A 12,287-nucleotide genomic window follows, 5' to 3' on the forward strand; every position below is an offset into this window, starting at 1 on the left:
CATAGGACAATGCTTCAATATTTCAAGCTCGTTGTCATGACGAGGAGGTCCGACGCATATCTCAGTGACACTCTGCTGACGTCATCATGTGGAAAACCAAAGTCATCATCTCAGGCTATTTGGGAGGGAGGCTAAGATTATTAGTGAAACAATTGCTTTGATTTAGCAACACTGTAGGCTCACTCTTGCTCCATCCAGGGGATGCACACGACTGTTACCTGCAGTTTAAATGAGACTATAACATTTTAGAAACCTCCTTTCCTTTGCAAGCACTCTAATGAAAGGTCGTCCATGTGTCTTTCAGCATGACAATGACCCAAAGCATAATGGCAGGGCAAAAGAAGAAGAAGAACATTCAGGTCATGGAGTGGCCAAGTCAGTCTCCAGGCCACAATAGAAAACCTGTAGCAGGAGCTGAAGCGTCAAGTTCCCAAGCAGCGGCCAATTGCCTTTTTGGTATGCGTGTAGAATCTTCACTTTGATTGCAAGTGACGATATAGTCCTTGAGTTAGATCGGATTGAATTATTCTAGATGAGCCAAATATTGTTCTCAAATTCAATTGCAACCACAGAAAATTACACTTGGCAAATTTTACAAAGGTGAATTGTTTTAATTGATTAATGACGGTGCTAAAACTACTCAGAAAAATGTACGAGACCTTTCCCAGAGGCCAGTTCAGTCTTGACGGTTGTAATCTATGGGATTGCATACGCCGGGCTGGACATCATTTGGAGCCCTTACAGAGCATGAAGGTTGGATGGGGCACTGAGGAAATTGCATTATTTCTTATCTCTGTCACCGCCTGTTCCCACCCAGGTTTGTTTGGGAGTTTTTCCTGGGTATTCGCAACATTTCGATCACCGGGGTCACTACATTGTTATGTGCGGATGTGCTGGGATTGGGGAAGGAGTGGTGAGGAATCATGTGCAGAAAGATGGCTTCCAAGTGAGATGGACGATATAAGCTAACTCAAAAGGTAGGAAAGAGGAAGTTTGCTCTTACCTGAGTAACAGTCAGACTGCATGGTTTAAATTTTTGTTATATTCTTCCAGAATTCCCGTTAAAAGACGAAGCCCCTTTATCACACTTCATAAATTACCTTGCCTTGCCTTGCCTTGTACTACAGCTTCTGCTCAGTCAACCATTTGTCATTCTTTCTACACTGATTATTATAGTTACGCACGACCTCACTCAAGGGGATTAAATAGGCACGGCTCATTCTTCCAAAGAGTAGAGAGAGATGAATTTTTCAAAACTTCAAGCCTTTTTCAAATTCTCAACACAACAACACACAATCTCTAAAATCATGTCGAAAGTATTCCAAAATGTTTTTATTGCAGCCATGCTTCGAAATTCCTTCATTATTTTCTTCGTATTTGTCTAAATGATGCATCTTCAAACAGCGTGGACAGAGTCATTTAAAATGAGCCACAAGACGTTCTAGGATGTATAAATCTGCAAGCACAGTCCTACTTTGAATGCCAGTCTCCATCATGGATGAGATGAGAGATAACTGTGGTAACCATGGGCACAAGGCCCTCGTGACAAGGGCCTCAGTCACTCATAAGCAAAACCCACACACACATTATAAAATACATGTCATCTGTGGTTTGTGAACCTGGCAAATGAGTTCAAATCAGACATTAACGATATTGAGAGGACACGGATGCCCTTGTAAGTGGAAGAAACTAATTTATGCAACGCTGCTGCACACAAGAGACTTAAGAGGAGCTTCAAGATGCATTTCAAAGATGCACTCGTGAGGCGATAATGCGCTTCCTCCACCCAGTTGCGGGGAAACACCACCCTCTGCTGCACACACTTGTCATTGCATCATTGAGTGGTCTAGCGCCGATTGGGCAAAAAACTACCAAATAGTGGAGAGTTCTCTCTTCAAACACATATAATTAAATTTGTCCTTTGGCCACGTCTAATTTTCTAACATTATATGCAAAGTGAAACTAGTAGCTTGTAGTATGTTACATTTGAGTTGCGGTGGCTGCAAACTAAAGAGATCTGCAGGCTTCCGTGGGTCGATCAAGTAAATGAACTGATTTGCAACTGCAAGAGTGAGAGTTAAATAAATTAGAGGCACTGCGGCAGAGACTTTATCAGACAACCCTATCACAGAAGATGGTTCAAGTAATTGAGAAATGATCTCATCCGCAGACATCTCACATCATTATGAGTCCAGCTTGCGACTGCATTGCTCATTCAAGAATAGCCACAAGAAAAGAATAATCCCACACAGACACAATGAGGAAACATGATGACACATGCATCAGGAGCAACAGGGAAGCAGTATCTTCCCTCAAGGGTACCTTACGCTGTTTTGGGTTGCTAGGGAAACAACAAGAGGGAAAGATTAACAGGTGTGATTGCGAGACGACCGCACTCAGTTATGCTACCCTGTAAGACATGGGGGAGAGGTTGATGCAGCTGGTTGGTGGGTCCATTATTATAATTCTGTTTCAAACTGTTTTCCTGGTATAAAGGCAAACTTGGGTGGGGAAAAAAACAGTCATTATACACAATGTGTGTTAAGTGATAGGTGTCCAAGAAAAGAAGCTAGTCACTGCAACAGTTCAGGTTAAACACATTAACCCCCTTTGGGGATGATCAAATGGAAGGCTGATGGCTCAGCTCACTTCACATGTGGATCCTTTTTGTCGTTGACATCCAATGGTTAATAGTCACCACATCACCCTCTCCCAATCACTCCCTGTGTGTACAGAGCTTGAACCTCATTTTCTGAGAGGGACAACTCTATGCTCTTATATGTGTCTCTCTGTGTGAGGATGGATTTTCATTCGGCCAAACAATAAAAGGTCATCCAGTCCAATCTAGAACAGAAGATGGAGACAAGTCACGAGAGGCCTGACTGCAGATAGAAATAAAAGCCGAATGAGGATTTGTTCCCGACATTCAACATCCACTTAATCTCGGCTTCTTATTTTCCCATTCTATCTGTCCCCCTCCTTCCAACACTTAACAGTCTCACTACCCATAGCTATGTGTTTAATAGGATGAGGGAAATCATGTTAAAGGCTTTAAAACCTCTGCAGTGAAACGGTGTCCATGTGCCAAGCTCGATCTGTGTCGAACAGCTTCTCATTCTTTGCCTGCACCAAAATGCTCTCCTCTTTATGGAGTTACTGAGCACCAGCTCGCACCGTTCACGCCCACAGGCTCCGGCTCATTAATGGAGGAAAAAGAAAGTGGAATAGTGAAAGTCTGCAGTGTTTGTGTCAGGAGGTTTCCTCATATGATGGACCAGCCATGCCAAATAGAATAACGGGTTGCTAGGCAAGAAAGCTCCAAAGCAAGAGAATTGCATTGCATTCAAACTGAAACTTGTATTTTCTGTTGGCAAATAAGGAGGCTGCTGTCAGAATTAAAATATGGAACACAGACAACTGAATGTGCCATTATGTCCCGCTTTAAATTAGTCGGAATACAATTTGATGGAATCAAATATGGATGCTAAAATCACATGAGGGGTACTCTGGAAGGAGGATTAATGCGTCATATCGAAAACAGTCCTATTGATGGTACATTGAATAAAATGTAGTTACTTATATAATTAAAAGGGACATTATCAAATAAGTATAGGCTTAACATCATATATGTGTGTACTGTTTGTTAATTGCATGTCAAAATGGCAGCCAGTGTTTATTTACTTCCTCTGCCATCTTTTCCTCATGATGTCAGACAAATGAGAAAAGCAATGTCCTTGCCGTCGTCTTTTCAAGGAGGCTGCAGATTTGTGAGTCTGATACAGTCTTTACACTGCAGATGGCGCTGGTTGACTGTATCCAGTTTTTGCACCCCATCTTTCCTTAATCCTGTCGTGGTTCTGCTGTGAATAGGAGATAGTCACGGTGTGCAGCTAAGACTATCAGGAAGGAGAGGGGAAACCAGGATCCAAGCAGAAGATGAGAGGATGCATGTCGGCCAGCTCGGCAAATAGCATTCTAGTGAGGTGTAAAGATAAAGAAGAGGGAATAGGATTTATATGTGTAATCTATGTGGACATACAGTAGTGGGCTTCCTCGCAACAATCGCGACGAATACAGTTTTATTCAGCATGATAAAATGACGGACTGACAGTGACAAATGCTTGCCCGGGCCGCAGAAGAATGATGAACGACGGACTGGGAAAATCTAATGAATTGCCCAACTCTGCTCATCTTCCGACCTTTTTTCTCTGAGTTGCAGGTGAAGGGTATCATTTTATTAGAGGGTATAATTTCCTACAATCAGCAGAATCTGGATCAGAGCAACCAAGCCCCCAGCCCTACCCCACCCCACAATCCACACACTCACTCGCTCACACTTTCTCTCTCACACACATATAGACGTGCACAAATCTCCTCCCACGGCCAGGGGCAGAGAAACCTCAGCACTGAGTCTCAGCGAGAAACCTCCCAAGTCTCCCTTGGTTCTACCTTCCACATGAGGTCACTTTCATCTTTGGATCTCTGGGCCAACACAGAGCAGAGAATACTGAGGAAAGCAGCACTAATGAGGGCCAAATGGTGACAGAGTGTAATTTGGGGTGAGGAAACTTTGGGGCAAGGTGATGGTTGAATACAAAGATGGAAGGTGAAGGATGGAGAGATGGAGGTGGAGCAGTAGTGTCAAATCTGGACGGATAAAACTATTGTGCACAAACACACACATGAACACATCACATGCTTAACCAAGCGGTCGTGAATAAGACGATTATGCGACTGAGTTTCCTGGAATGTTTTCTGCTGTACTCCCTCACCCCAACACACACACACTAAACACACTAAACAGCCAACATGGAGGTGAAAGCACAGTCACCTTCCGCTGCCTATTCCAGTCACCCCATTGTCCTTGTAATCAAGACAACAATAACGTAACATGTGATATTTTATTGTGTTTTTCATATGATGCACTTTACTCTAGTTTATGACGGCGCTTCACTGTCATTAAATTCACGTCTTTCGGCTTTTATTACTTATCGCTGTGTATCGACGTACAGTATGTGCAAATGAGTGTGAGGAGTAATTATGTAGATTCTCTAGCATTACAGCAAGGGACCAGGAATTTATTTTTGAAATAGCAATACTGTATCTTGTGACAGAATCTTGCATAACTAGTTAATATTGTTGCCAGTGTGCATTTCTGGAAAACAATCATCTATTTTATGGCTTGTTTTTCCCTCCATTTAAGTTTGTGTCACTGTACACAATGTGTTGGTCTTTACCGTGCCATAGATATAGTTTATAGAGTCATATTGTTGCCAAAGGAGCATAGTGGTTAGCTGACAAATGATGGCTGTAAAATAATGAGATTGTTGTGGCTCTTTATGAATTGCTAAATCACTACAAAGGATCTGCATGGAATGTTAAAATGCTAATAACATGCTACTGGGAATTTTTCCACTCTTAGAGCACCACATTTTCCCCCTAAATTCACTAATGAGTTAAAATATAGACTTTCTGGGTCCAACATGAAATGAATTAGAATTCTCTTTGACAGTATCTTTTTTTGTGTTTAAGTCTGGAAAGAAACTCTTGGAAGCAACATAATTGGACCCGGTTCAGAAGCTTTGATGTAAAATTGCTTCGGTGAAGAGCACTATTGTAAACTGGATTAGGAGTCAAGGGGGTAATAAGTAATCATTTTCATTCTCTATCATCTTTGACTTCTCTTTTCTTGACCTGCATGAAAAGAGCTCGCAATGTCTTGCTTCGTCACCCATGCCCTTAATTACCTCCTAATCATCTATTTTTAGTGATAGCATCACAAATTCAGCCACATTTTCTGTCATCTACATTGAAAAAAAAATGACAATAACCGCATATGAAAGTGGTAAAAAAAACTATAGAAGGCAAGTGACGAATGGAAAGACAGTAAGCGAAAAACTGCGCTTAATAGAGAAGAAATAGACTTCTGGCAATGCATGACAAATGATCTTCTAAGCTACGGGGCACTAGATGCTCTGCAGGCTAAAGACAAGGACCGTAATTAGACAGGCTTTCTCAAACCACGGCCGGACCAAGTCGCAATGAGCAAAGTGCAATCCTTTGCAGTGAGGACAAAATTAAGAACTCAAAGTTGAAATGCATTACTGGTTCATAAATAGACATAGAGCCATATTTATGCTCTAGCAGCCTAGCTGCAGAAAATTCACACCAGCACACGCAGAACATGCAAACGCCTCGACATGCATAATACATCATCAAAACAGCGGCATGTCCTTTCACACATAATGTAAACATCTGTCTGACTTCCCTGCATGACATTGAATGTCTTTATTATGTTTGCACTAGGAAAATGAGAGAAGATGTGGTTCTCCGAATCAATGTGTGACTCGAGATATATCAGCAAAAACGTGTTTGCAGTCACAAGACTCACTGCGGAGGAATCTGCTGAGTTTCTCATCTTATGCGTTATCATCGCAGTGGCTGTTTCTATTCAATTTTCACACTCAGTAATGGCAGCTTTAGCTCAATTCAGTTGCAATTTAGGATCATTTGGGATACCTACCACTAGTGCACTAACAAATTTATGACTGGTCACAACAACATAATCTTTCAAATTGTTGTAAGCTCCTGACGCAAATTAAATAATCACAATGTCACATCATACTCAATAACAATTCTATTTATTTTAGGATTAAAACAACATATTACAAAGGTAAAACATCTGATACTGCTGTATTAAACATAACGGAAACAAACAAAACAGATTTGGGAAGGCTAATTGTGTATCAGAAAATTAAATTCTTTATTGATCCCAAGAGGGGAAATCAATTGGGTGCGGGTCATTTGTTAATCACTGCACATTAATAATAGACATACGTATAGCCTTATGAACATTAATACTGCCATATTTGAGGATTGTAAGATGCTGGAAAAAGGAATGAATGTATTTCAGTAGTTCGGAACAAAATCCAGAAAGACAAAATGAGTGCAAGCAAGAAGCGAGGAAAAGCAGGAAGCGTTGGCAAGAAGGAACCACAAGAAAAGTTTGCAGAATGCAAAAATCATAAATAGACTGAATACAAGGACTTGAACAGGAACAGGGGAAATAAATAGACTCATGCTCAAAGCTGGTAGCACACAAAAGCGCAAAATCAGGTGCTTGGCTGAGAAGGCAGGAGCACGAAAGGACATCCGGAAGAATTTGATGTACAGGGAATCCAATCACAAGATGCAAATCAGTGATGCATTCCAATGCACAGAAAAAGTTTCAGTACAAAAATATGACAAAAAAAACCCTGCGATATTATGGCATGTCGATCAAATAAATATTGTCTGCACAGAACTGCCTGTGTGCACATCTGCATGTTCCCACACCGCAGACAGATAGAGTGGCATCTGTTGAGATATTTCTGCATGGTGAGAATTAATTGCAGACAGAGTCATGGCCCTGGTTGAGAGTCAAGCTTAATGTGGCAGCAGATGAGGGTTTGGGGTAAACAAGGCTTTGGCTGTCCTCCAAGGGAACTGAGAGGACAGAGTTGGTGGATTAAACGCAAGCAGTTTTGGCGAGAAAAATCAGCCCAGCCTGCTGTGGCAATGGCTGCAAAAACATGGACAACCTATGGCGGAGCGGGCATGAGTAGTGTATGTCAGAGCCCATTGCATTGCTCCTAACTGGCCCTCAAGCAAATTGTCTTCTGGTGCCTTGATAACATCTTAGATCTGGATGGTCTTCTGGTAGTACAAGCAAGCCCAGAGAGACTACACTGCAATATCCATGACAGTAATCCATTGCAGTTTCCCGGTGGTTCAAAGGCTGTCCTGCAGCAGAACTGCGCAACATCAAACAGAACTCACTTGAAGGGGACAGTGGAATGCGGAAGCTTCATCTCAGCTCAGCTATGCATACTGCAACAGTAGCTTTGATTTTTACACTATTGAGAATACCATGGATCGAGAGTACACAGTAGATGGAGGATCGTGCAAATCATGACTAATAACCCACAATATTGCAAAACTGGCATCATATTAGCATTGTCCATTTGAAAACAAAACACGGCAAGGCAAGGTTGAATTCTTCACAAAGGCAAATTGATGATATTATTGTATACTCAGCAGTTTCCATCATTCATCATCATCAGCAGCACCATCATCTCATAACTACTAACAATTGATATTTTCACATCCGCTTCAAATTTGAAAAAGACAACGGTGAATTTGCAAAAATGAAAAAATAACATTGTAAATTAGCAATTTTTTGGTTAATTCGTATCGGACATCTCTGCCTTTATTAACCCTAACAGATTTTCTTCCCACCGTCAAACTGATACTGCACAGCTGCAACCACAAGAAAAGTACATATTCATTTTTACTTTAAAAACGCCGCTCAATGTTTACATCACATAAACATGCTGCAAAATCATGGAAGCTTAAGAACCAACTCGATATTGTTTTATCTCTCAGAATTTCTAAGTGGCCTAATACAAAATATCACCCAAAAAATAAAGTATAGTTTGATTACACTGATTTCATCACCCGCTCCCTTTCTCCACAAGGTCAAGTTGGTGCCAGCGAAGATCTTGAGCTATTTAATCTGCTCACGGCACTCGACTGTACCATAATCCCGCACGCGCCGTCTCGGTGTAAACACATTATGCCTCCAGCTGTAATCTGACTACAAATGACCACTGTTTTAAACCTTCTTTGCAACCACATGTTCATATAAAGCTCTCGATGCATTTTGACCAGAAGGGGGGGGGGGTTGGGGGGTGCGGGGCATAAATCCTACCAATACCCCCACCCTCTATTATCCCACGTCTGCAGCTGTGAATATGAGCAGGACATTTTTTTTGGAGGGGGGGTACGACCACCTGGTATGTCTGACAGCTGCAAATAGATGACGCCTGTAAACAGAAAGAGAAAAGCACGCAGCTTACTGATACATACATTGTGTGCACCTTGCAAGGAGATGAGCAATGGCAAATCAACCCTTGAAACGCATGCAGAAGACCACATGCTAAGTTTCTCTATGAGTGAAGACCTTATTGACAACAATATACGGTCATAAATCTTCACTAGCAAAGTCATCTTTGTCAAGGGTACTGTCTGCATTGTATGTTCAAACCGGAGTGAACACGGGAAGCAGAAATCTGTCACGTTGATGTCACAAGCAGTAATTCATCCAATCTCAAGTCGACAAATATATAGCAGAAGACCTACTGCGGATTTGGCTCCTTCTAAATGTCTTTCACAATATTTGCTTTAGCGATATGAAAAGACCATTTCGAGAATGACAAATGTTCCAAATGCTTTTCATATTTCATCTGATATGAGAACAGATGGAACTTGTGATTGTCATTTTATTGATTCACTGAGCCACATAATTTCATGTAAAGCATGTTCAAGTGTTGATGACAGCCATCTTCAGTGATGGAGCGGAACTCATCATTAGCAATGTTCTACGTTTTGCACAACAAGAAATTACAAAGGTAAACTGAAAATGTATCCAAGTTGTTAAGACTCAAACTTTTTTACGTATTTTCCAAGTATTATTTGTTCAGCACAGTTTAACCCCATTGTCCTTTTTCCCAAATCTTGATGACTGCACATTCTCGAATGTCCGTTTTGCGAATCTCAACAAGCAAATCGTTTTCAAGCAGTTACGAAGAGCAAACCTCCAACCTACAAATGCACAAAATTTTGGATGACCCATTTCTAGTTGTTATCACTGTCATTGTCGTGATTCAGAAGGAGCAAACACTTCCCAGTAGGCCAGAAGGTGCAGCTCATCTATTATTATCGCTGGTAAAGACTCAGTAACCTAGATTGACTCCCACCGTTGAGTTCATAGTTTTGGAAACACACACTCTCAGCTTCAAAAGTCTTGGTACAGAGGATCTTAATCCCACTGTTCCAATACCCAAGCAGGGGAATGCTAGCTCCTAATTGACATTTGGTTAGCTTTTAGTTTCACATCCAGAACCTGGCTCCAACTCTCTGACCATATGATTACATCAGCAATGAAGAAAGCACCCATGTTGTGGCCTCAAGTGCTGCTCCAAATCCATTAATTTTTAACGTGATCAGAATACAATTTCATCCAAGTTCCAAATTCACCCATGGAGGATATAATAAATCTAAAATGTGGTCTTTATAACTGTAGTCCCACCATCTGAATAATGCACACATGCGGGTGAAATACAAAAGTCTTGCTAAAAATGATGCAGGCCACTATTCCTGCATGTGAATCAACTGGGTATTAACAAAACATCCGCTTTTACAGATAGAAGTTAAAAGTGGCCTATATTCAAATAGCGTAGGGTGTGAAATGCAAAATTTTCAAGTAGCATAATTCTGGGTCACGAAAGACTAAAAACAAGGCATGAAATGGGATGTATTCTCAGATTGGAATCAGGCCTCCCCAAAAATGAATAAAAATCTGATTTAAAAAAAGATTAACAATTTTATAGCAACAGATCTGTTAATGTGAGCCCGATGTGTACAAAACAAAAATACCTGCACCACACCTTTGACCTAAAAGTCGAGCCGAATTTCTTTCGACAAATTGTCCGGTTGCTAGGCCAGACAGGGGTGTGTCATCCAAGACGCCCTTGGTGCACTCAAACACGGCGTCTGCCTAAATCATGTTTAGATCCAAGGACAAAAGATGCCTCCTTAACCTAAGTGGTGTTTATCAGGATTTTCAGAAAAGCATTACATCATCATAATCAAGTTAATTCAGATAATTGCTGAATAGAACAATAAATACAGGTTCATTTGCATATATCATGAAAGTACTTGTCACTCTTGCTCACATAGCTGCATCGCGATGCTTTGTTCCATATTAGACAATAGCCGCCGCGGTGATGGCTAAGTATGTTTACATAAGAATACAAACGTATGCACAAACACACACGCAAAGCCAGAAAGAGTTAAGCACATCAAAACAATTGGCCTAGTTCTGTCTTTGTCTCCCTCCTCCCGTTATCACTCTCTCTCTCTTTCGTTCTCGCTCGCTCTCCTTCAATCCGCCCTCAGCTCATCACGTTGTCCGTAGATGACAGGAGGCATTCTTCGCTAATCCCCCTCCATTATGCATCCATGTGCAATCTGAAGCTTGCTTCTTGCATGCACAAATGATATTTCCACTGTCGGTGACCCATGGGTGCCTTGCTCATTAGCTCTGAGCTGTACATATCAGTCTCCATTTCACTCTTTGTTTTGTTCGATTCGGGTCATTATATGCTAATTGGGTTTGAAACATGAGAATTTCTTGGCACATGCGATGCATTTTTTTTTTTGCACATACTTTTGGATAACACAATGAACCTCATTCACGTTCCAAGTTACAATCCAAGAAACTGAATTCAAAAATGAGCCACTTTAAAGTGGAAATCAGACATTGCAGTCCAGTTAATAGAAACTGATTTACATTTTTATGACTAAATGCGTACTGATTTGCAGGCTTTAATAAAAAATGACATTTTTGCACTTCTACTTGTAGTTCTCCTTTTCTCATGTACATCATTTTTTCCTTTTGCCTCAGGTTAAATGCGGCAGGTAAATCTGTAGGATTACCTTTGCCTTTCACTAAAAAAGTAAAGATTCCTCTATGCATGCTAATACGAGAAAACCCAACTCGTCACATTCTGCCAACTCTCAAATATCTTACTGACTGAAGACAGGATAATTCCATCTTCACAAGGATGAAAAAAACATCACCGTTATAAAATAAAATTAAAAAATAATCTTCACCCACTGAACAGAGTAGGGACAAAATGCAGATTTGGAAGGTGGATGTAGCCGAAAGCGGAGGAGTCGATCTTTTGGGAGATCACATGTGCACCTCCCATCACAGATGTTCTGCTGATTTAGTATCATAACATCTCTAGGAGGCTCAAAGATTATTTTTCTGAAAACATTTTAGTAGTCTTAGTTTGATGCAGGAATATTTTGGTTTTAGAAAAGAGACTGTTTTGAGTGGTTACAATCATTTCTCATTGAACTCAAATACAAATCATCCAGAGGTTTAAATTCTCATAATTGGACGGTGACCTGACATTGAACATGAACGTTGACAGAAGACCACATTGATTCATCAATTAAAGAATCTAATAAAACATTCAGAAAGAAAAACATCCCAAGAATACACAGGAAGGCTTTTGTGACACAAGTTGAGACTCAAGCAACAAATACTAACCTTTGGCAACGACTATCATCTCCATTAGGAGATTGATTCTTAACCCAGAATACAAGAGTGCACTTCAGAATGAGGAAATATTTTAGAAACGAGAAGAAAACGTTGACTTCTCTTGACTTGTGCATTA

Source organism: Syngnathus acus, chromosome 14, assembly GCF_901709675.1.
Source record: "Syngnathus acus chromosome 14, fSynAcu1.2, whole genome shotgun sequence".
Classification (NCBI taxonomy): domain Eukaryota; kingdom Metazoa; phylum Chordata; class Actinopteri; order Syngnathiformes; family Syngnathidae; genus Syngnathus; species Syngnathus acus.